General features: G+C 34.5%; 2 pseudogenes across 2 annotated transcripts; both read right to left on the bottom strand.

The window, feature by feature from the left end:
• Nucleotides 1-404: 404 nt before the first annotated feature.
• Nucleotides 405-2,245, bottom strand: LOC145801487 (putative calcium-transporting ATPase 11, plasma membrane-type; annotated as a pseudogene). The gene is made up of 4 exons (XR_014343074.1): nt 1,910-2,245; nt 1,498-1,669; nt 1,115-1,413; nt 405-786 (listed from the first exon to the last, which is right to left on the bottom strand). The product of XR_014343074.1 is annotated as a putative calcium-transporting ATPase 11, plasma membrane-type (transcript).
• Nucleotides 2,246-7,224: 4,979 nt separating this feature from the next.
• Nucleotides 7,225-9,528, bottom strand: LOC145801485 (disease resistance protein RPP13-like; annotated as a pseudogene). The gene has a single exon (XR_014343072.1). The product of XR_014343072.1 is annotated as a disease resistance protein RPP13-like (transcript).
• Between the last annotated feature and the right edge of the window lie 13,506 nt (nt 9,529-23,034).

The following is a 23,034-nucleotide window of genomic DNA, read 5'->3' as shown; positions in this document are numbered from 1 at the left end:
ACCATGCATTAAATTCTAATCAAACCACATTTGCAGAGACACGATTGATGGCCTTGATTGCACCTTGAACCGTTGATAATATGTATGTGTACGTGCAAAGTGTGCTATCGAACAATGAATGATCTTGATACATGTAAAAGCATGCCAGTGGAAGCTAGTAGTGCATATGGAATACTGATGTCAAAAACTATAAAAAAATATTTCAAAGATTCAAATTACTGAATTTAATAGCACTTCCACAGAAGAATTTAGTTTTCCACAAGCGTGGGAAAAACATGAAAGCAAATTTATTTGATTCTCACTCTCAAAAGCGACCCAAAAACACTAAAAAGCTACTCTCTAGAAACTAAAGAGGTTACAATACGAGATTAGAAGATCTATTTGTTGCAGTTACATGTCTAAGCAGAGTATTTCCCTCTTGCATTTTTGTTTTCCCCTCATTTTTTCAAAGATTAGGCCTATTGTGACTTTGAAACATACCATTAGTTATCAGTCAACTTGGCCTAGAAGTAGACACGATACATTTTCTTCCTCATCTTCAAGCCAACTCGGGCCCACTGGGGAGCGAATCATAACCATCGTGGTGCTTGGGAGCGCCTTTTTCAACTGGGATGCATTTTAAGACAACCGTGATGGGAATGCTCAACGAAAGGAGCCAAGGAACTCGACTATAATGACTTGGAATGTCACTGTGGAAACCATGATGGCTATGAATACCCAGCTCTTGAACATGCCTCGAAAGACATTGATCTTCTCCATGTCACGGCTATTTATCTCATTAAACACCTGGGGAAAAAATTAAACATGAAAAAAAACCGGTGCAATCAGGGAATGTTATGCTCATTAACCAAATAGAAAACTGAAAATTTTCTCTCTTTTGCTTCATTTGTTAAAACATTTTCAGATAAGAAACAAGCTCCTTAAAACATTAATCGGGTAGTTGACGGGCTAAATGTAATAGGAAGACCAAATAGGACAAAATTGGGAAGTTGAGGGCTTATTGAAATGAAAATTTAGTTTAAAGAGTTAATCAGGAAAAAAATGCAAAGTTTGGGGGCTTCTAATATAGTTTACTCAAAACATTAACCTAACCCAATAATGTTCAAAACAATACCTGGCAAAATACAAAGGTGTTGAATATGAAAGTAGTAAGAACATCAATAGTATCTGAACCTTCAAGTCTCAAAAGATTCTTCCCATCAAAATTGAAAGTTCCAAGGACAGCCAATTGATAAATGCTCTGACCGATTATGTTTCTCCACATGGCATTGGTAATAAAACTCACTCCCCTCCCAACAGGAGGCCTATTCATAAGCCTATCATTTGGTGGTTCTGTAGCCAGTGCCAATGCACCTAGTGTGTCCAAGATCAGGTTCGCCCAAAGCAACTGCACAGCTGTTAGAGGAGCAGATCCTGGAATTTATGAGAAACAATCGTTATTGTCAATTTGGGTATTTTATAAGAAAGTCAGAGAAAAGCAGTTTGGGACCTACGAACCTGAGATGCATGCAGAAACAAAATTGATCACAAGAGCGACGACATTGACAGTTAACTGGAACTGCACAAACTTTTGAATGTTGATATATACTGCGCGTCCCCATTTGGCCACATTTACTATGGTTTTGAAATTGTCATCCAATATGATCACATCAGCATTTTCTTTTGTGACCTGTAGATGTCATTTGTGAATAGATTAGGAAAAGAAACACAATAAATTGGAGAAAAAAAAAAAAAACATTAGAGGATATGATTAAGGAGTGCAATGGATGTCATTTCTACAAGTTCAAAGTGTCTAAGCAGTATACATTATAGGAGATGATTAAGTAATTTCTTGATACATTTTAAAGAAAGGAATATATTCAAACAAGAAAAACAACAAAATACTATATTAATAAGCAGAAAAACAGACCTCTGTTCCTGCTATTCCCATAGCAAGACCAATGTCTGCTTCATGCAAAGCAGGAGCATCATTAGTCCCATCACCAGTTACCGCGACAACTTCAAACATATTCCTTAAATGGGTTACCAGCTTGTGCTTGTCTAAAGACAAGGACTGAGCCATTAATATAGCATTAAGTGGACCAAGCTTCCACCTGTATGGATATATCATGTGCTTAAGTGCAACTGCTGCAAGAGTCTTCAAGTCTGTTCTTCAGGGTATCCTACTTTCTTCTGAAGGGTAAATGCTTTGCTGCTTTCATTTATTAACCAGCCAGTTGAGCAATTTGCGTATCTTTTTTTACTATTGCATCTCATTTCAGTTTAGGCTTTCCCCTACGCCTAACATTTCCATTTATGGAATGAGAGTAATAGGTTTTTTGGTGTGGAGTAGGCTTCTAGAAAGGGATTAGGCCAAGTAGGGAGTACGGTCATTAGTAGTTATTTCAAATGTTCAGTTATCCTGATATTTAGCCTTTTTTCAAGAGCCTAGATATTTTGCCATCATACCTTGATCTGTTACTAATTTGAACAAAGGGCCAGTCAGAATTTAATTTTCATTTTATGGGAGCGTGGTGAACGATTTTGCATTCTTTGTTAAAAATCAGTGTCTAGAGAGCATGAATATACTTAAAGAATTGATTGAACTGGTATCTTCATAAATAGTTTAATAAAAGAATGCAATGATTGCTGGTGAAGGTAAAAATTCTAGAATAAGCTTTCTTGCTACTCATTGTCAAAAGCTACATTTTCTCTAAAATCAACCTATTTCTGCTCATACCTATTAGACCAGCAATGTTATATGGGTCAAGAATGTTGGGCAACTAAGAAACAACATATACATAAGATGAGTGTTGTTGAGATGAAGATGTTAAGGTGGATGTGTGGCAAGATTAGAAAGATAGAGTTAGGAATGAGTATATTCGTTAGGAATGAGTATATTCGAGAATGGGTAGAAATATTACCGATAGAAGATAAAGTTGAGAGAGAATAGGTTGAGATAGTTTTATCATATATAACGGAGACCAACAGAGGCAGTAGTGAAGAGATGCGATACAGTGACGGTAGATGGAAGTGTTAGGGGAAGGACATACCTAGATTGACGTGGGATAGTGTAGTAAATAGAGATATAAACCTCCTTAATTTGACTAACGAAATGGCCTTGAATAAAGCCGAGTGAAGAAGAAAGATTTATGTAGCCGACCCCATTTGACAGGACTTAAGGCTTTGTTTGGTATTCAATAAATTTTTCCGTTTCTAGTATGTGATGTTCAAGCTAAGATGATGTTATATTCTTCTCTCTTATGTGAGCTTGGGAATCTATATCATCTGAAACATATTCCCCGTGCCGAATGAGATAGACATTGCTTGCTCAAGCTTAAGAGATCAAATTTTCCTTGTTTTTTCACCATTGTGTTTGGTATATGTTAGTTCTCTCATGCTAATCTAGAGGGAGAGAAGAATAAGAAAAAATTGGTTTGTTTCAGATTGTTTGGATTTAATGATTATTATAGAGTCCATAAGTTTTTCTTCTCTGTTTTCCTCCATTTCTGTCAACCCATTTTGGGAATTATCCAGTTTCTACTTGAAAACTAAGCTAATTTCCTCTTACCATTTCAGGGAGAAGTTGAACTCCATGAATTTGCTGCTTTATATGTCCCCAATTGCTGTTCTAGTTTTATTGCCTGCAACACTTACAATGGAGCCCCGATGTTTTAGATGTCACTATATCGCTTGGAATGAAACATAAATTTATGTGGCTACTTCTTTCCATTAATTCAGTGGCCGCTTATTTGGCCTACTTGTCCAACTTCTTGGTGACTAAGCATACAAGTGCACTAACACTCCAGGTTTGATCTCTCTCTCTCTCTCGGAACGCTCATAACATGGTTTGTAACGCTTCAATTATAGAAGTCATACAAAGTTTCATACAGAAAGGTGTGGTTGATTTAAGTCTTATCGCTTAAAAAAAAAAGGAGAAAAAAACTCCATCAACATACATTGAAAATTATGCATAAAATTTCCAAACTTCACATCATTATGTTGGTTGTTCTCTTATTACTCCTTGCTATCTGTTTTCACCTCTCTGGAACTATATTGTTTTCAGGTATTAGGCAATGCAAAAGGTGCTGTCGCCGTGGTTATCTCAATACTCTTGTTTCAAAATCTCGTCACCTTAATGGGTATCGGTGGCTACACAATAACTGTTATGCGGGTAGTTGCTTATGGAGAGTCCAGGCGGAGGCACAAATGATGCTTTAACACATGCCAAATTTTTCCTTTTTGATGGTCCAGATTTTTTATCCACTAAAAATTCGTTGGGAAATTAGATGGTAGATCATAAGTCAACATCATTGTTTTTCGGGGAGAGAGATTAGTTTCATCATGATTATTTTACTTATGTTTCTACGTACAAGAATGTATTCATTTGTATCAGATACTTGTGTGATTTATTCAGGAGTAAAATATGATCGTTTTTTTGCCTATTTCTTTGCAGATGCCCTTCTAGTGATTCCTTATTGGCATTTGGGATATGGTGCCCAGAATGTGTTGTCTTATATTGTTCGAGTTAAAAGGACAAGGAACTTTCTCTTCCCTCGCCGTTTATTAATAACTGCAAAAAAAGGCCTCTTATTGGCAAGCCAAAGTGCAACCCGTTAACCCATAAGCACATATTGTGATGAATCAGCTGTTGCTCACCTGACCTGATCGTATTTGGATTTCAGTCTCTGCTGCGTATGTATCACATTTGTTGAACAGTTTTGTTGAACAGTTTGATGCCAGTTAGTGTTTTCCATGTTTCTAATTGGAGATGTGTTGGAGATGTGGTGTTGGGATGTGCTTGCTCCTCTCTGCCTCACCCAGAGCCCCCTTGACAAGACTAGGCAAGTTCAATGATCGAAACTGACACCGTTTGATAATCTTTATATTTACAATTTTCAATTTATTTTTATAAAAATTTTAAACAAAAACTTGTTTGGTATTTGTTTTTATTTTTCTAAGAAATTGTAAACATTTTCTTTTCTATTTGAATAGCAACAAAAAATAAAAATAAATTATTAATTAAAAAAATAGAACAAAGGGAGGACAAGAAGGAAAAAAAAAATAGTAAACAGCATACAACATTTCTAAATACTTATAACCAAAATAAATTTGTTTTAATTTCTTTTGGAAATAAATTTTCGTTCCTTCCTCACCTTCTAACCACCACCAACCACCACATCTGGTCACTCCCTCATCTTTTGGCCTATGCTGCCAGCAACCTCCTCTAAACACTACCTCCGATCACTATCTCCAGTGACTCGCAGTGGCAACAACCACCGTCGTCAACCACCACCAGCTACCTTCTCTTTTCAAAACAAAGGGCACCTTGATGACTGAATGGAGACTGTCTGGACTAACCTTAAACATCTGACTGCTCTCTAACCAAATTGGACAAGTCCAGCTGCAGCTGAAAGTATCAAGCTCTGTTCTGGAAACTGGACACAAAAGCAACTTACCAAAACACCTCAAAAACAAGTTTTCATCTGTTGCTGGGGAATTGGTGCTTGTTTTCCACCAAAGATGACTAACTCTTGGTTATGACCATTAAATTTTCTACGACAGTATAGATTTGCTTTTCTGATGAAAATCTGTAATTTGCTTGATGATAATTTGGAATTAAACTTAAAATGTCCAAGTTGTGGAAAAACAAAATGAGACTGAACAGTCGGTTTCTTCTTAACTATGATCAATATTGAAAGATAATTCAATTCCACTCAATCTGCAAACATACTTGCCATGATCAGCAATCCATATAGAACTAGCAAAAACTTGGAGAATCTTATTTGGCCAATACAGCACATGAATTGCTTCAAGCACCAATAAAAATGTCCTCATATCATTCAACAAAATATACAATGTAACAGAACAACTAATGTAGCACATTAATTGGTTCCATAAATAAAAAGTATCCTCATGTCATTTAACCTGTCTATCTGGTCAGTGTGTTCAACCGAAAGACACTTTGATGCTTAAATATGCAATAACAAGTAACAAAAGAATGCACTGATTCATACAACTGGTATCATGTACCTCAAATCCTAGTGGGTGTAATGTTTATATAGTGTCCTGTCTTCTCTGAAGACTTCCCTTCCTATTTGGATTAGGTTCAACCATGTAAGGTAACAAACCTTTCATCATCTAACTAGGTCAGTTCCTTCTCATATAAGGATTATGCAATCCTTGTAAACATAGCACCCTTTGATTAAGGTTTGACCTTTGCCCTTATCTCAGCGACTCCATGCTGTTCCACATGGCACCTCTGTCCGAGGTCATGTCACATCAGCTGACCCAGGACCCATTTGTCCCTACTTAAGAATATACGTCCCCACACTAATATAGCATATAAAATGGCTCCACAAACTATCGGAATTTTGCTGTATGTATCATTCCAAAAAATGCACCATGTAACAAACAACAAATATAGTTCATAAACTAGCTCCAAACAACAATGAAATTGATAATAAACACCAACAGAACATCATTAAATACCTCCATTAAGAAATACATGACATTACATTACAAACAACAAATATAGACATACATTGGTTCCAGACATGCATAGAATGCCCTTATACATGGACAAATGCAAGATAAAACAAATAACTTGCTTCTGGTATATGTTTCCAACGGTTTAAACCTTGTAACAGATCACTTATTTAAGTTCACAGAGAATGCGCATAATTTAGAAAGAGGGAGTGGCAATAACACGTGAAGACAAGTGACAAGGATATACTTTGCTCACCTTATTCAGAATTGTGTATGCAAGTTGGCTGGAATTCTTCAGTGAAGGCGGCAGAGGAAGTCCATCATTAATGATTGGCTCTCCCTAGTTTAGGACTGGTAGATAACCAGCTTAAACTTTTCCTTTCCTGGGGACATTTCGATTTCTTTTGCTTCTTTCACCAGTGATACATGAGGCGACCAAAGCTCCAGTTCTTCAAAAGCAGGAATGTTTGGCAGAGCAGAAGGGAGACCCTCTAAATTTCCACATCTGTTAATAACAACACTTCTGAGGCTTGGCATTGAGCCTTCTGAAATAGTCCAACATCGAATAGCTAAGTTTAAAAGTTTCAAGACCTGGAGCTTGGGAAACCCATTGCCAGAGCAACACAAGTCGCGACCACCATAAGCAGCATTCTTCAATTTAAGAACTTGGAGGTTGGGCAGCCGTCCCAGTACATCCATTGGATCTTCCAACAATTGAGTCTCCAATAAAGTGAGCTTGGTGAGGTTCGGGGGAAATTTTATTCCATATCGTAGATTGATCAGTTCTTGATCAGTTCTTCACAGCGACGGTCTCTTTCCAACTTCAAAGTTTGTAGATGATTCAGTTTGGAAAGATTCTTCAATGTTAGATTCGTCCTGTGCTCTTCCAAGTCTCCATTTATCCCCAACTTAAGAAGATTTGGCAGCATGGAGAATACACTTTCTTTGCAACTATCAGGGCTTATGCAAGAAAGAGTCAGGAGGTTGCTTAAAACATTGGCAGTAGAGTCCTTAGCCTTCAATATAGGCGGCTCTGGAAGAACTGCTTGCCCATGAAAATATAGGTGCCTCAGTTCCTGCATTTTCCATATATCTATCCCAGGACGATCAATGCAGGGGGCAATCACTTCAAGGGTTTGCAAATTCCAAAGGTTGCAAATGGAAGCAGGAAGAGTTTGGGCTGTTAGACTTTTCAATCTCAGGTACCTTTGATGAATTAGTTTGTCTATTTCATTTGGAATTGCCTCAACACCAACACCCCATACATCCAACACCCTAAGCAATGGGAAGCTCTTGTAGAGCAATTTCCATTCATTCGATGAGAGCTGTCTTTCATCAAGGCCAAAGCATAATATAGAACGGAGTTTCGTTGCAGATGGAGTCGAAGAAATGTGCTTCAATATGTTGGAGTGGAGGCCTAGCCGGCGTGAATTAAGCGGCAATGAGGAGCAGTCATGTCCAAGAACCTCAAGAAACTTGTCTTCCTTGGCCTTCTTAATGCAGAGATCATGCAAAAGATCATGGATGCAACAAGTTTTTATGGTCCCATCAAACCTCCTCTTAGAAACTTGGATCAAATTCCTAGCAATAAAATCCTCCAAATAATCCTCCCCAACCTCTTCCATGGTTGCTCCATCTTTTTTCTCCACAAACCCCTCAGCAATCCACAACCTAACCAATTGCCTTGCAGGAATCTCAAAATCTTTCGGGAAAAGCCCGAAATACAGGAAGCATGGCCTCAAGTGATGGGGGTAAATTGTCATAACTCAGTTCCAATATTCGATCAGTGTGTTCAGTAACGAATGAACTCACACTGCATGACACTTTGGACCACCAACGACTTGTCTTCTCTTTCTTCAGCAAAACCCCAGCTAACACCACAATTGCCAGTGGTAGTCCCCCACACTCGTGTGCCATCTGCTTCCCGAGCGGTTCCAAGTCCGCCGGGCATTGCCGCCCTTCCGGAAACACCTTCCTGGAGAAGAGCTCCCAGCTCTCTTCTTCACTCAGGAAATGCAGATCATAAGGAGAAGAACTTGGGTTCACATGAAGTGCCACCTCTTTATGCCTAGTAGTGATAATGATTCTACTTCTATAATTGTTTTTGGCAAAAACCTGATTCAATTCTTCCCAAAATTCAGTTCTCCATACATCATCCAATACAATTAGGTACCGAGTAGACCTCAAATACTTGCGAAGCTCCAAACCCAGTTCATCTTCGCCCATCTCTTTCATGTCCTCCACGCTTAGCCCCATCGCACACTTGATAATGGCTTGCAACAAGTCCCTCACTCTGTAGCCTTGAGAGACATAAACCCATGCCCGGAAATCAAAATTCTCAGCAACAACTGGGTGGTTGTAGACTTTCCGAGCAAGGGTTGTCTTCCCTATCCCACCCATACCAACAATCGGGACAACATCTCGTTGATCGTCCCCTTTGGTTAGCCTATCAATGATTATATCTGCGTCAGTATCAAAACCCACCACGTCAGTTTCTTCGATTATCAGTCTTCTTCTCCGCATCAACGAATCATCTTCCATAGGAAGTTGATCGCCAATCTGGATGTCAAATCTTTCTTTATTCTTGAAAATCGCTTCGAATCTCGAATTTATGGCTTTGATTTCCTCTGCAGCTCTGCGGCGAGCTAACAGGCGAACAAGTTCGCCTTTCAATCGGAACAAAAAGCTTTCCTTTCTTTGCCGATAGACAGTGGCAACGTATGCATCGATGGTGTCTTCGGCTTCCCGAGCTGCGTATCGGACTTGGTTGATGAATTCGACCATGATTGCTTGATCGTTGCGCTTCTGTGGGAAGCTTTGGAGGTAGGATTGAGTAAGTTTGAGCTGGTTTTGAAGTGATTTGACTTCGTCTTCTACCCCAAGAATGAGATCTGCTTGTTGGGAGAGTATCCTGGTCAGGTTACTCGACAACAATGAAATCACAGCATCCGCCATTTCTACTCTCTTGCAAATTTGCGTTACATTTGCAAGTTGTGATCTCAGGGGAAGCGAAGGGTGATTCCAATCCAACTCCACGTTTACCTCCGTTTTTACTATTATTATTAAAAGAGGGGAAAGACTATAGGCACTTTGAAAAGAGGCTAAAAATGTCATGTTGTGTTTGGTAGAATTTTTTAATTATGATTTGAGAATATGAGTTGTATTTTGAGTTTATGAGTTTTGAAATTATGATTTGAGTGTAAAAAATTTGTTTAGTGAATGAGTTTTGAATTGAGTAGAAAATTTTTGATGTGAGATATGATATTTGATATAATAATTTATAACTCATAACTAAATATACAACTTAAAAATCTATTAAAACCTTATAAAAAAAATTTAAAAAATTCCAAAAATATATTTTTATTGAAAATATAAAAAAACACACAAGTGCAAAAGAAAAAAAAAATCGCACTGTAGAGGTTAATCGGTCGGTCAACTGGTCAGACGACCGGCCGGACATCCAGTAAGCCAAATTTCAAAATTTGAAAGCCCACAGTTTTCAAAACAAGAGGTGGAATTAACTTTCCAAAACTCAAACCAAACATCATACTAGAGTATAAAGGTGGAACTATAATTCCAAAACACTTCCAGTTTTTTAGCTTTTTAATTTTTTTAGTCAAAAAAATCTGTCTTTTTATTCAAAAGAATCTAGTTTTTTTTCAAAAAAATCATTAAAAAAGTCAAAAAATTAACCTTTTACTAACTTCCCAAAACACCACTATGTACATCAAAATTTTGGTCCCCGGCCCCCGTGGTCATGTCGAGGCAATTACAAATTTTGATCTCCTCTCATATATATATATATATATATAATGACTGAAATTATTATAGAAGGTGGTGAAGATATAAAGATTGTAACAGCCGCCTCCTTAATGACTTGTTAAATTATGTTATTTGTCTTAATTATGTGTTTCTATGTAAAATTATATGTCATGATATATGTCTCATGTGTTCTTTATGCCATGTATTTATTGCATTGGATTAATGAGAACAAATAGAGAGAAGTGTTTCTACTATTAAGCAGGTGGCTGCTAATCTTGGATTATTGGTCAGTTACATCTTTAATTCTATGGGGGTGGCGGTTAGGTCACAATAGAGATAAACAAAATAAATATATATTTTAGTATAAAAGAGGTTAAAAAAATTATTTTATATCTATATGACTAACGAAATTACTGATGAAAATTAAGTTAAGTGTTATGTAAATTAAAATTTTATGGAAGTCCAATATAATTATATTAAATTTGTATAAGTTTATATATTTTTAAGAATTAATTACCTAAAAATCATATTTACAAATGTTATGGTAGCTCAGGTCTTATTTAATATTTTTTTAACCAATAAACCTTATTTAGTAAAATTGAAAAAATTATCATTTTTTTTCAAATTTTAAAACTAAAAACATTATCAATTTTGCATAGTAATATTCCAGATAATTGTTTCACTAACTGATAAAAAAAAAATAGAACATGAGATTAAATGCTTTTGCCCTTTTACGTATTGGTTTGATTCAACTATTCAATAAAACCGAGAATATTAACAGCTTTTTTCCGTTTTAAAACTGAGAACATTATCAGTTTTTTCATTTTTAAAACCTTTTTATTTTTTTTTCAATTTTGCACATCAATGTTCTATTATCATGCTCCTTTATAGAAACAAAATTTTCAGTTTTGCACAAAAAATAATTCAATTTTTTCAAAACAAATTAGTTTTTTTTTTTTTTTTTGCACATAATTTTTTTTTTAGTTTTTACAATTTGAAAGTTGATATTTTAAAGTTTTGAAAATCAAAATAAATGTCAAATCATCATGTTCTTTTATAGATAATCATAAATGATAAACAATCATTGTTTGAAAGACAATTCTAACTGTTAAAAATTTAATGGGATTTAAAGATCCAAAAATTTTAGTTAGAATTTAATGGAGTATAAGTTAAAAAATTAGGACTTGTGTCTAAATGCTCCAATTTTTAGCACTCAAGTGTTTGTTCATGACCACTTGTGCTATTGTCTAAATCTATATCAATTTCAAATAGTCACTAAATTAATTATTCAATAATTTTTATTTTTTTTATATGTCTTTTGGATTAGTTCATTTTGTTATTCAATACTTATTCGATGTGGTGAGTTTTATCAGTAGTGTTCAATTCACTGAAATAAAAATGAAATGGAATGATCAATTAAAATGTTAATTCTCACATATGATGAAAAATGCATTAAAAATCAATCCTTATTCACTATTATAAGGAAATGGCCATTCTATAATGATCATTCAACTTTCATTAATTGCGACTTATGATTTTGAAACGAGTGTTGCTATTAACGCCCTATCAATTATTTTGGACCCTTCATTTTTTAACTTTTTTTTTATTACAATAATAACCTCAAATGAAATTATTAGAAAGGACATCAATAATTTTCGGACATCCTATCTCATAATTAAATCCACACACCCAATACATCATAAGTTAGGATTTATGAGAGCACCCATCTCCATCACCACCATCCATCTTCTCCAAATCCCACATTTAAAACCTACCCACCCTCAAACCTTTGAAAACTCTTTTGCGGTAATATTCCTAGCGATAATGATGGCAACCATTTGATTACCTACACTTCTCCGACAATAACAATGGGTGAAATTTTTTTCGACAACAACAACTCCATAAAATGAAAAGAGTACAACAATAAAAGCTCAGAAGAAGTTTATAACTTTGATGGTGTTCTTAGTTCAGAAAAGATTAGTCTTGTAAAGGTAGGTTTCTTGAAAAAAATGACAAAAATAACAAAAATTATTTGTCATTTTTTCGGGACTGAACTCCCAAACATATGATCAAAATTCGAGAACACAGGCCCGAACATTGTTCATTTGTTTAGGAACAGGTAGCCGAACATTTCTTATTTGTTCGGGAACAAATAACCAAAAATCGTGGTGATCGCCGAACCCACAAAAATGGAATTTTGAATTAACAACAAAAAATCCTATATTTATTTTTTCAGGTCATGAACAAGTATGCAGAGATGAAGTAGCATTCACCTTCGTAAGTTTTGTTAGACTTTTTGAGAGAAGGGCTTTTGGGAATGTAGGGGTGTACATTCAATTGAATAGGTGAAATATTTTCACAAGGATAATTTTGATATTATTTGGGGGAAATTTTTTTTAAGAGTTTTAGAATTTATAAGTAGGTATCCAAAGAAATGGATGGTTCAAAATGATTAATGAGGTGCTAATAGCAACACTCTTTTGAAACTTACATTTCGCCCCTTTAAATTTTTAATCGCATAACAAATGACATATTTCATTAGCTAACCAATAAGTTAGTTAATAGTTTTTAATGATATCATAAATATATTTCAATTAACAATTCTTGTGATTTTATTGTTGTATAAAAGAGTAATTCGGAGTTTTATTTTTTCTATTAAGTTTAGTAATTTGTTACACACCCAATGATATAGAACCCAATTCCCTCATCACATTGTTAGAAAATGTTTGAGACCTCCAAAAGATCACACAATTGATTTACAATTATGTGTTATGATATGTATCATTTTTTGATTTGTTATATACACCCAATGATGTAGAATCCAATTTTGCATTGCATGTTTTTTTTCTTAATTCTTTCAAAGGTATTAGGGTTTTTTTTAATGTTAAATTGCCTCTTCTTTTTTTTTTCCTTATTTTTTCTTGCATTATTCTATACCTAATACCAACTCTATATTATAAATTTTTCGTTTAAATTTTATAGTAATTCTATATATTAAATTATATTTCATTTCCTATATTATTGATCAGAGTCTAAATATTATACATTTAACCCGCTAATATACACTTTATTAGTCTATTTAATTATATTATTTTATGATTTTGTGTAATTTGATATGTTTGTACATATTTTAAGTGTTTATATATAAATTAGAGTAAATAACACTTTTTAAATATGTTATATATTAATATATTATAAAGTGTACAATAAATTACTGTAAAATTTGCATCAAAAAATGATAAGAGAGAAGAAAAGAAAAAATAAAAAAAAAAAGATGGAGGGTGTCGTGTCGGTCAACCACCCTCGACTTTCCCTCGATAATTATATATATTATCATATTATTTTATTTTATTTATATTATTATTATTGTTATTATTATTATTATTATTTTGTTTTCTTTTGCAAGTTTGAAGCCTGTAAAAGAGAAGAAGAGGAGGAGAAGAGGGAAGAGGGAGCTCAGACGAAAGGAGAGGGCTTTGGCCCATGGGACGAAAAGAGGAAGAAAAAAATGGAAAGTGTCGAAAAGTGGGAGAGTTTATTTTGTAAATGGGAATGGCTTCTGTCCATGCTGTTGGGTTCGTGGAGGCCCACCACGGGTTTCGTTTTGATAATTTGAACCATCAATGTGTAGAACTCGTCGAGTACTATATGCTTATAAAAAATCACGTTGATCGGATATCGATAGCTATGTGATCAAAACAGATTTTTATCAACCGTTAATTTATTCCACTACTAAAGAAAGGGCCTTTTGAGTCGGTTTTTTGAGTCGGCAAATTTTACCGTCGCAAAAGGTAGCCTTTTTGAGACGGCACAGAGTTACCGACTCAAATACCAAACCTTTAGTGTCGGCACCGTTGGCCGACACAAAAAATTAATATTTGATAGTATTATTTGAGTCGGTTGAATTTACCGACGCAAAAGATAGACCTTTTGAGTCGGCATAGACCTTTTGCGTCGGCAAATTTGTGCCGACGCAAAAAATTAGACCTTTTTGTGTCGGCAACTGATGCCGTAGCAAAAAAAAAAAATTTATAACCAAGATATATATTTATTTACTTGATTATATTTAATAAATATATTTATTTATACATATACTTTTATATTAATATTGAGTGTATATACTATAAATAATATATATCTCGTTTAATATCTGAAAGAGGTATGGTGGTGAAGTGGGTTTAGTGCGTTGACCTTGAGTCAACTTGTCCAAATGGGTGTGTGTTCGAACCTTGGGAGCCTCAGTGAGAAAATTATGAGTTAAATTTTTTAAAACATTTAACCACTTTTTGAGTCGGCAATCTACCGTCTCAAAAAATTAAAACTTTTTGCGTCGGCAGATTGCCGACTCAAAAAATTTTTGCGACCCCACCATTTTCGTCCCTTGAGTTGCCGTCGAAACGCCGTCGCAAAAAGTTTTTGCGTCGGCAAATCCGCTATTTGCGACGGCAAGCTGCCGACTCAAAAGCCCTGTTTTCTAGTAGTGTTCACCGTCCATTTTTTTTTAATACAAAACTGATTTGATCACATAGCTATCGATATCCGATTAATGTGATTTTGTACAAACATATAGTACTCGACGAGTTTTACACATTGAACGGTTCAGATTATCAAAACGGGACCCGTGGGTGGGCCCCCACGGGACCAACAACACGGTCCAGTCCGATTAAGGACCGGACAGAAGCCATGCCCTTTGTAAATATTAGTGTGTGATAATTTTTTTGTCTTAGAATAGATATAAAATTCTGACCAAATAATTGAGATAAATTGTATTTAGTATTTTTAGTTTTAATTTGATTTGGATACAATTGTATAATTTTAGATCTTTTTGTGCAATAAATGTTTTACTCAAATTATGTTTTACAATGATTTTCATTGTTGTATATTAGAATTGTTAGACGAGTGATGCTTAGTAAGACGGGTCGTGCATCAACCTTAGTTTAGTTTAGTGGTGACAGGAGTTTTAAGTGAAGATGATTCGTGGCTTTCTGATTTTAATATACAAATCTTCTTGACGATATATTTTTGATCAACTTACATCACATTATTTAAATCAATGATTTTCTAAAAAGTGAGTGCAATTACTCCCAATTATGAAGTTAGTGGTGGATTCAACATTCTAAGATATTTGTTTTATTTTGTTTAATGTTTAATTTTCACTCCAAATATTCGCAAACAAATATAAATTTCTAAATTAAATTATTCATCATTAGTCATTGTGGATCGACACTTGATCTTAACCGCTATTCCACGAAGTAGTTGTTTTTACTTGATTTTAAATAAAATATTTTGGTGTGCAAATGATTTTTGGTTCTGTTGTCGGCAGCTAAAAATAAAATTATTAATTTAGAGATTTATCTATAAAAAAAAATTGAGTTTAGTTTCTTTCTGCAGGAGAATATAAACTTGAAAAAAAACTAAAAAATAAACCCAAAAAAAAAAAAATTGATATCGTGACACAGAAAAGAGATACCCATACTGGGCATATAATTTGTGGACTATTTACCTTTGCTGGACACTTGTGGATTAATTACCTCTGCTGGACATATAACTTGGAGGTTAAATAAAGACTATTGACTACTAATTTCTGACTACTAACCTTTAATTTATTACATTTTTTTTATTCTGTACATTTATTTTCTTTTTGGGAGGTTTATACCCCTTTTCTTTTATTACAATATTTGTATTTTTATACTAATTTGCAGTTATTTGTGTGAAATTGCTGCACTCAGGTAAAATAGATTAATTTATTTTGTTTTATTTTACTTAATTTTGTGTGTTTTCAATGTGGTGTGTCAGGGAAAAATTAGATGAGTATACCTTTGAAGGGAACTGCTGAATAGGACTAAAGAAATTTGGTTTGAGACAGGTTACTTAAGGAAAAATAAAATTTTCAGTCCTAAACTGTCGTGGAATCTAACGATAAATGACCAATTTTTATTTTTATTTTATTGCGTTTTTTTTTCTTCTTTGTCTTTTGTGCTATGTGTCATTGAGGACAATGTCAATTAAGTTGGGGAAAAGGGTTTTGTGTTTTTATTTATTTATTTATTGTTTTTTGGTTTGATTATTTTGTGTGTTTTAATTTTTAGTTGTGTTTAAAACAAAAAAAAATCAAATTTTATTTGCACTTTCGGTTGTGTTGTAAAAAAATAAAAATAAAAAAATTGTTTGTTGTTCTGTTGTTAGCGTTTAAGAATAAATAAATAAATAAAATAGTTTTTCGTTTGTGTGCTGTTGTTTGTGTTGTTGTGTTTAAAAAAAAAAAGTTTTTTTGTGCGTGCTGTGATTATAAAAAAATAATAATTTTTTTTTTTGTTACTTGTTAATTTTGTTGCATTAGCAATTTAATTATATCTTAGTTTATTATACTATCTTTTGATTAAAAATATTTTTTTTAATCTTATAGTCGGATGATCTACCACATGCACATAGCCGCTTAAATATTATTTGATTAATTTTTGTATTTAGACATGAAGATCTTAATGATTAATGTGGAGATTATAACTCGTGTGAGATTTTGAACCTATCATTCTTTTTGGAAGGTTATTAAATTTACTCTTAACTATGCATTTGGATACGCACTATTTCATTGTTTAGTCTCGTATTTTTCATTTTGGTTGAATGTTAAGAAATCATTTTGCATTTACACCTCTAAAAATCATGAAAGTTGAAAGTTTGTGCCAAATTCTAGGAAATGATTTAGGCCATTTTTGTATTATTTGAGCTTTAACATATTTTTCTCTACACTCAAAAATCCTTGGGAATCAAGAGCCTACAACCTTTCATTCAATAAACTCCTAGGGATAACTGACCACTGTTATCAGAAGCAAAAGAATGGAGAAATTGATAAGGAAGAGGATAGAGAAGAAACAAAACAAACAAACAAACAAACAAAATTAAATTAAATTAAAAAAAATAAAAAAAATCAAGAAAAAAGAAAAAGAAAAAAGAGAAGATTATGGAAATGAGTCTACATTGGTACATATTATTGAAAAAGAGAATGTCAAAAAGATGAAATAATAATTTTGACTGTTCTCTTACGTTCATGAAGGAGTTACTTATTCTTACCCATTTTCTTACCTATTCCTAACCTTGTTTGACTAACCCAATAAAAGTCCTACTTGATCGCAAAATTGGTAAAATTTAGATACAGACATGATGGATTGAGGTGTTAGTGTAATTTTTTAGCATTTAATATTCTTTTGAAAAGATTGTGTTCTTTCATACTAGTGTCTTTCATCATTTATATACAAGATATTTTGATTTATTTAAATGAATTCCACTCACATATATTGAGAGTACACAAATTTGCACCGTATCAGTGATTCATTTGTTGAGTACAAAATCTGTGAGATTTGAATCGAAGTATGCTTCTAACAAGAAGTATAGTTAGTTAAGTGAAGTCTGAGATTAGACCCATTCCACTTGTTTTGATTAATTCTCTTCATGGATAAACTATTCAGTTTGTTTGGTTTTAGTTTTTTGAAAATTGAATTTTTTATTTTTCGTATTTTTTGTTTTTAATAAATTTTTTAAAATTTTAAACATTTTTTTTTTACTTTTTTAGATATACCTTACTTAGATATATCTAAATAGAATAATATTTGGAAAAAATATTTTAAAAAATTAATAAATATACAAAAATATGAAAAATGTATAGAATTTTCATTTTTTAAAAAATATTTTTGGTATTTAGTGAATTTTTTAAAGATCTTTTTCACAAATATAATACTTTTTAAATGTATTTATGTTAAGTGTGTTTAAAAATTTTAAAAATTACGTAAAATATTTTAAAAATTCTGTGAAAACAAAAAAATACAAAAATGAAAGTAGCATGTAATGCTGAATTTGTTTAGTGTTTTTCCATTTTTTCCCTCAATTTTCTTGGTAGCCAAACGGAATCTAAAACGAAATTCACCCATATTTGTAGGAAGTAACTAGATAATCGGCATGTAATGCTGGATTTTTAGTTTTTTTTCCCATATTTTAACTTAATTTTCTTGGTAAATTACAACCTCAAACACTAAATTTTATCATAAATTACAAATCATGTTTGAAATTTATCATAAATTATAGCCCCAAACACTACATTTCATTTTGAATAAACCCTAAAGCAACAATGTGAGAATAGGGGGAAACAGAGCAAGGGGGATAGAGAGAGAGAAAGAGAGAGAGCGAGAAAGAGCGAGAGAGACACAGAGACATAGAGAGACTGTGCGTGAAAGAGCTCAAGAGAGAGAGAGAGAGACGCCTGCAATACGTGTACAAATCATTATATACACACACACACACACATATATTAAACATCATCCTTCAAATTTTTAATAAATTAAAAGCACATACATTCAAATTTGAATAAACCCTAAACCAACAATGTCAGAAGAGGGACAAGCAGAGTACAGAAGAGAGAGAGAGATTGTGTGAGAGAGCTCAAGTGACAGAGAGAGAGAGACGCACGGACAAACCGTGAGTGAGACTGATAGCGCGAGAGACACAGAGAGAGAGAAAGAGAGAGGTACCTGCGATGTGCGACTATGACAGTAGTGAGTTGTGACGGTGGTGATTTGTGCGGGGGGCGGTGGCCGTTGTAATGTCAACCGTACGGTGGGCTACGGTGAAAGGGATGGTTTTTGTGAGGTTTGGTGAAGGACGGTATGTGTGTGTTACAAAGTGTGATGTTGTATAACAAAGAAAAGAGCGCACGCGGAAGGATTGAAAATTGAACATTTAGCGACTAATTTCTGTATTAGTCGGCAAAGAAATAGATCTGCCAAGTAAATTTTTTTGTAGCCAAAAGATTAATGAACAGAGACGAAAATATTAGTCGCCAAAAGTACTATTTGGCGACTAATTTTAATTTTAGTCGGGAAAAACCAATATTGCAGATTAATTTATTTTTTTGGGCCTAAAATTTGGACTAACAGCGACTGATCAAATTTTAAGTCGCTGAAAGTGGAATTTTTACCGACTAAATTTAAATTTAGTCGCTAATAAGTAATATTTACTGACTAAAATATTTTAGTAGCGATATCTTGAACCAACGTCGACAAATTTAAACTTTAATCGCCAAAAGGTGTACTTTCGGTGACTAAAATTTGTTTAATCGCCAAAAATGATCACCAAATTGTGTGATTTATTGTAGTGTAAATAAACTTTGAAATGGAAACTTCATGTAGAATCATTTAGCTTTTCTTAGAATATATATAAATGTATGTATGTATGTATGCAAGAAATGTCCAAATGCACCACGAAATTATTGAAATTGTTGCATCAAACATCTTACCTTTCTTTTCCTTTTTCTCCTTTATTAATTTTTTTATTTTATTTTGCTTGTTTTAGTAAAGTTATTTATTGCGGAAACATGACTATGCTGCCACTAAACCTTAAAGTATGCCATTTTTATTTCGATATGTCCCATTTAGTTTATTTTCTTTCTTTTTTTATTTTTTTAACAAGGTTATTCCTTTTGTAGTATATATCACGATTAAACTTGTCAGTCAACTATCTCATTAAAGTTAATATGGTCGGTTGAATTGCCATAATATTGCACCAAAAGGCTGAAATTTGAACCACATCGGTACCAAATTTACCTAAATAACATTTGTATCGCTCTATTTTCAGTAAATCTCCACAAAGATAAGTAACTAAAAAAATAAAACATATATCTTGATGAAGATAACTGAATTAACGGTTTTCTTTTTCTTTTTCTTTTTTCCCCTGTTAAATGTCATAATTTCCAATATTGCAAGTTGCCCCTAATTCTGAACTCTTTCAGCATATTTGTGCATGGTGGGTTTCTCTTTTTATTTCAATGATTAGAAAATTTACCAAAAATAAGCAGTCTGATATTGAGAATATATAGAAAGCAGCTTTGGTAAATAACTGAAAATATAAAAAGGAAATCAGATCCGTTTCGGAAGTGGGTTGGCTTTTTGATTTTTTTTGCTATTTTAGCCTAGGCTAAAAAACTTGGTTTAGGAAGGGCTTTTTAGATTTTTGGCTTTTTTGATTTTTTTTTTTTGTGAGAGAAGAGTGTAATGATTATGAGTTGGATGTGATGTTTTGTTTGTTGTGGTTAAAATAGCCTATTTTGTCTTTTGTGGCTAAAATGGCCAAAAAAGCTCTTGCCAACGGAAGTATCCCAAATGCTATTTATATATTAAAAATAAAAGGTTAAAATACAAATTTACCCTTGAAGTTTATGAAAAATACAATTAAATATTTTGAAAATTACATCTTACTCCTTAAGTTTCAAATTAATCGCATTACAATTTCTCTCACTCATCACCTCCAGTTAAAGTAACAAGTTTTGATAATGTTAACATTAAAATCAAAATACCAATTTTAACCTTAATAATCCAAACCAAATTCCTCACCCTCATAACTCACTCAAACATGGTCGCAACCCTAAAAATAAGAAATACTATGAAGCAATAAATAGAGAAAGATGAGAGATAGGAGAACAAAGCTCCCAACCCTCTATTTGTTTTGACATAAATATTTTTAGAAAATATTTTATTGCATTTTTTGGTGTTTGGTACGACAAAAAACAAGCATATTTTGGCAGAATACAACTTTCACTTTTAAAAGATAGAAAATGCTTTTCGAACTAAACTTTTATCAATGCCACTACATTGCCATCACCACCATTACATCCACCACCACACAACCACCACCACCATCATCGCCATTGCCGTCACCACACCATCACCTCCACCCTATCACTATCACCATCACCACCACCACCACCACCACCACCACCACCACTGTCGCCGCCACCATCACCACTCCCAACACCTCCACATCTACCACCACCTTCTTCTCCACTCCGTCGCCACCACTAATGTAACTATTAGTGCATTAATTTCGAAAATGTAACCAAACATAAAAAACTTTTTCTACGGGAAACATTTTTTGAAAAAAAAAATTTTGTGGAAAATATTTTTGATTGAAAAATGTTTTCCGTCAAAATAAAAGGAGCATAAAATAAAAGATTTGTTTTTAGAATTTTGTTTTTAACTTTTAGGTAATGCTAGATTAGAACATCCGAAAAATAGAAGAAAACTTTTATGGGAGAAAATTTGAAAAAAGTGTACTATCCTTGATGAACTTATTTTGAATTTTTTTGCTTTTTAAATCTTTTTAAGGTGATTTGGAAATTAATTTTATTAATGATTTTTTCTTTTACTTTTTAAAAAAGACATACCAAAAAAAAAATAAAGAGAACAATTTGACAAATTTATAGGGCATGTTTGGTTTTGGGAGCTTTTTTGATAAATCCATTTTCTAAGAGCTTTATTCCATCCAACCCATATTCTTTTTTAGTATTCCATTAGGTCTAATTTGAGATAAGAAGACCAAAATACCCTTTTCATCTACTTATATTTCATTTAGTTCACATTATTTTCTTATGTTTCAATAAGTTTTATGGGTGACATAATTACCAAAATACCCTTAATGTGAATGTTTACACCGTCAATATAAATGTTTATATCGTCAATGTGTAGGGGCCCGGCTCATGTCGATCCTCGTGGGTGCCCGAAAAAATTCGAGTTGGGCCGGGCCGGCCCACAAGCCAAAAAAATAGGCCCGACCCGGCCTGTTGATAATATGAATATTCACATTGACAAGTTAACATTCACATTGATAGGAGTGTAAAATTGGCCTGCGGCCCGTGGGCGGCCCGAACCAAGCCCGTCACCCGGGGTGGGCCCGGGCCGGCCTGTCACAATATGAATATTCACATTGACATATTAACATCAACATTAACATTGACAAGAGTGTAAAATTGGCCCATGACCCGTGGGCAGCCCGAAGCCCGGGCCCGGGTCGGGGCGGGCCCAGCCCGCCCGGCTCGGCCTGTTGACAATGTGAATATTCACATTGACATGTTAACATTTACATTGATAAGAGTGTAAAATTAGTCCGCGGCCTGTGCCCGGCCCGAAACCCGCCTGTGGCTCGTGGGCTGCCCTGGGCGGGCCCGGCCTGACCCGTTGATAATGCAAATATTCACATTGACATGTTAACATTCACATTGATAAGAGTATAAAATTAGCCTGCGCCCCGTGGCTGCCTGAAACTAGCCCATGGCCCGTGGGTGGCCCGGGGCGGGCCCGACCCAGCCTGTTGACAATGTGAATATTCACATTGACATATTAACATTCACATTGATAAGAGTGTAAAATTGACTCGCGTCCCATAGGCGGCCGGGGGCGAGCCCGGTCCGGCCCGTTGACAATGTGAATATTCACATTGACATATTAACATTCACATTGATAGGAATGTAAAATTGGCCTGTGACCCGTGGGCGGCCTGAAGCCCGCACGCTGCCCAGGGCGGGCCCGACCCGGCTCGTTGACAATGTAAATATTCACATTGACATATTAACATTAACATTGATCAGAGTGTAAAATTTGCCCGTGACCCGTGGGCAGCCCGAAGCCCGGCCCCGGGCCGACGCGGGCCTGGCCCGTTGACAACGTGAATATTCACATTGACATGTTAACATTCACATTGATAAGAGTGTAACATTAGCCCGTGCCCTGTGGCTGCCCGAAACACGCCCACGGCCCGTGGGCTGCCTGTTGACAATGTGAATATTTACATTGACATGTTAACATTCACATTGATAAGAGTGTAAAATTGACTCGCGTCCCATGGGCGGCCCGAAGCCCGTGGGCGGCCTGGGGTGGCTCGGGTTTGGGTTCGGGCCTACCCCGGGCCGCGGGCGAGCTTCGGGCAGCGGACAAGTTTTACACTCCTATCAATGTTAATGTTAACATGTCAATGTGAATATTCATA

Source organism: Camellia sinensis, chromosome 10 (genome assembly GCF_055761805.1).
Source record: "Camellia sinensis isolate YWXY chromosome 10, ASM5576180v1, whole genome shotgun sequence".
In the NCBI taxonomy this organism is placed as follows: Eukaryota; Viridiplantae; Streptophyta; class Magnoliopsida; order Ericales; family Theaceae; genus Camellia; species Camellia sinensis.
The sequence above is the reverse complement of the archived record's forward strand: the minus strand, read 5'-3'. Positions and strand labels throughout refer to the sequence as shown.